This window comes from Oncorhynchus mykiss, chromosome 20 (assembly GCF_057628025.1).
Source record: "Oncorhynchus mykiss isolate SJ-2025 chromosome 20, ASM5762802v1, whole genome shotgun sequence".
Taxonomy (NCBI): domain Eukaryota; kingdom Metazoa; phylum Chordata; class Actinopteri; order Salmoniformes; family Salmonidae; genus Oncorhynchus; species Oncorhynchus mykiss.
The window spans coordinates 44,254,947-44,258,517 of NC_143041.1; the positions used below are offsets into that span (position 1 = coordinate 44,254,947).

Genomic DNA, 3,571 nt, shown 5'->3' on the forward strand with positions numbered 1-3,571 from the left:
ATTGTTATAGCAGAGCACTATATTGTTATAGCAGAGCACTATATTATCAGAGCACTATATTGTTATAGCAGAGCACTATATTGTCAGAGCAGAGCACTATATTGTTATAGCAGAGCACTATATTGTTATAGCAGAGCACTATATTATCAGAGCACTATATTGTTATAGCAGAGCACTATATTGTTATATCAGAGCACTATATTGTTATATCAGAGCACTATATTGTTATATCAGAGCACTATATTGTTATAGCAGAGCACTATATTATCAGAGCACTATATTGTTATATCAGAGCACTATATTGTTATAGCAGAGCACTATATTATCAGAGCACTATATTGTTATAGCAGAGCACTATATTGTTATATCAGAGCACTATATTGTTATAGCAGAGCACTATATTGTTATAGCAGAGCACTATATTGTTATATCAGAGCACTATATTGTTATAGCAGAGCACTATATTGTTATAGCAGAGCACTATATTGTTATAGCAGAGCACTATATTGTTATAGCAGAGCACTATATTGTCAGAGCAGAGCACTATATTGTCAGAGCAGAGCACTATATTGTTATAGCAGAGCACTATATTGTCAGAGCAGAGCACTATATTGTTATAGCAGAGCACTATATTGTTATAGCAGAGCACTATATTGTTATAGCAGAGCACTATATTGTCAGAGCAGAGCACTATATTGTCAGAGCAGAGCACTATATTGTTATATCAGAGCACTATATTGTTATATCAGAGCACTATATTGTTATAACAGAGCACTATATTGTTATAGCAGAGCACTATATTGTTATATCAGAGCACTATATTGTTATAACAGAGCACTATATTGTTATAGCAGAGCACTATATTGTTATAGCAGAGCACTATATTGTTATAGCAGAGCACTATATTGTCAGAGCAGAGCACTATATTGTCAGAGCAGAGCACTATATTGTTACAGCAGAGCACTATATTGTTCCTTCTCAGCCACTTGAATTCCTGTCCATCTGCCACCAACTACTACAGATGATAGATTCCTCCTTCATTAGCCGGCAAGGGTGTGTGTGTGTGTGTGTGTGTGTGTGTGTGTGTGTGTGTGTGTGTGTGTGTGTGTGTGTGTGTGTGTGTGTGTGTGAGAGATTACCGAGTGACAACACATTACTCACCACCTTCCTGGCAGCTTGAATGCAACTAGGCTTTGTTAATTTAAGAAAAAAAGAAAAAAACTTTTCTTACGTGTCACTCTCCTCTTGTGAGAGGCTGCAATCAATCATGTTGATTGACAGGCCTGATAGGTTACAATGTTTACACAATGTGTAATGAACGATGATCGTGTTACCCACGCTATTGTTCATAGCCGCGTGAAGTAGGGGTGCTGGAGGTGCTGCAGCACCTCCTGGTGGTGAAAATGTAGAACTGAAGGAATTTGTGTCGTTGCAAATAAAACAAAATAAACATTTAGTTGCATTATTGATATAAATAATAATTTGATTGGGGTAGGCAAGAAAAAAATAACAAACATGGGATATTTATATATGGGCCCCATTCTGCATGGAGAGCTCTCAGCTCTGTTTTGTAAGCGGTGCACTCATGATATGCTCCTATCTATTGAGTTTAGTTTTAGTCGAGTCGGGTATCTCTCTCTCCCTCTCTGTCCCTCTCCCACCTCCCTTAGTGGACGCTTCAGTTTCACGTTTGGGGAAGCAAATTTTCACCATAAAAAAATAAAGCCTAGCGCTATATTGTTATAGCAGAGCACTATATTGTTATAGCAGAGCACTATATTGTCAGAGCAGAGCACTATATTGTTATAGCAGAGCACTATATTGTTATAGCAGAGCACTATATTGTTATATCAGAGCACTATATTGTTATATCAGAGCACTATATTGTTATATCAGAGCACTATATTGTTATATCAGAGCACTATATTGTTATATCAGAGCACTATATTGTTATATCAGAGCACTATATTGTTATAACAGAGCACTATATTGTTATAGCAGAGCACTATATTGTTATAGCAGAGCACTATATTGTTATAGCAGAGCACTATATTGTTATAGCAGAGCACTATATTGTTATATCAGAGCACTATATTGTTATATCAGAGCACTATATTGTTATATCAGAGCACTATATTGTTATAACAGAGCACTATATTGTTATAGCAGAGCACTATATTGTTATAGCAGAGCACTATATTGTTATAGCAGAGCACTATACTGTTATAGCAGAGCACTATACTGTTATAGCAGAGCACTATACTGTTATATCAGAGCACTATATTGTTATAGCAGAGCACTATACTGTTATAGCAGAGCACTATATTGTTATAGCAGAGCACTATATTGTTATAGCAGAGCACTATATTGTTATAGCAGAGCACTATATTGTTATAGCAGAGCACTATATTGTTATAGCAGAGCACTATATTGTTACAGCAGAGCACTATATTGTCAGAGCAGAGCACTACATTTTTACAGCAGAGCACTATACTGTTATATCAGAGCACTATATTGTTATAGCAGAGCACTATACTGTTATATCAGAATACTATATTGTTATAGCAGAGCACTATATTGTTATAGCAGAGCACTATACTGTTATATCAGAATACTATATTGTTATAGCAGAGCACTATACTGTTATAGCAGAGCACTATATTGTTATAGCAGAGCACTATATTGTTATAGCAGAGCACTATATTGTTATAGCAGAGCACTATATTGTTATAGCAGAGCACTATATTGTTATAGCAGAGCACTACATTTTTACAGCAGAGCACTATATTGTCAGAGCAGAGCACTACATTTTTACAGCAGAGCACTATACTGTTATATCAGAGCACTATATTGTTATAGCAGAGCACTATATTGTTATAGCAGAGCACTATACTGTTATATCAGAATACTATATTGTTATAGCAGAGCACTATATTGTTATAGCAGAGCACTATACTGTTATATCAGAATACTATATTGTTATAGCAGAGCACTATACTGTTATAGCAGAGCACTATATTGTTATATCAGAGCACTATATTGTTATAGCAGAGCACTATATTGTTATAGCAGAGCACTATACTGTTATAGCAGAGCACTATATTGTTCCTAAATTCAGCATTCCATGGGACTATCAGTGCATTTGCGGACTTATGTAAGATAGCCAACTTTTCCTAATGTGATGAGTAGATTGGAGAGTCATAATTCAGGCTAATAATACAACTCATTCACTGTTCGCAAAAAAAAAAAGCTTGATGCGTGGCTGAGCAGGTAGTGGCGTAGAGTAGACCTAGGCTATTGTTGATATCAGATAGGTTTCTTCTCCTTTCCTTTTGTGTTTATAAACACATTACATGCAATTCTACTACACTTTATATTCTACTACACTTTATATTCTACTACACTTTATATTCTACTACACTTTATATTCTACTACACTTTATATTCTACTACACTTTATATTCTACTACACTTTATATTCTACTACACTTTATATTCTACTACACTTTATATTCTACTACACTTTATATTCTACTACACTTTATATTCTACTACACTTTATATTCTACTA

At 35.1% G+C, this 3,571-nt stretch overlaps 1 pseudogene; it reads left to right on the forward strand.

The window, feature by feature from the left end:
- Positions 1-1,546: 1,546 nt before the first annotated feature.
- LOC149974606 (uncharacterized) lies at positions 1,547-3,177 on the forward strand (annotated as a pseudogene).
- The last annotated feature ends 394 nt before the right edge of the window (positions 3,178-3,571 follow it).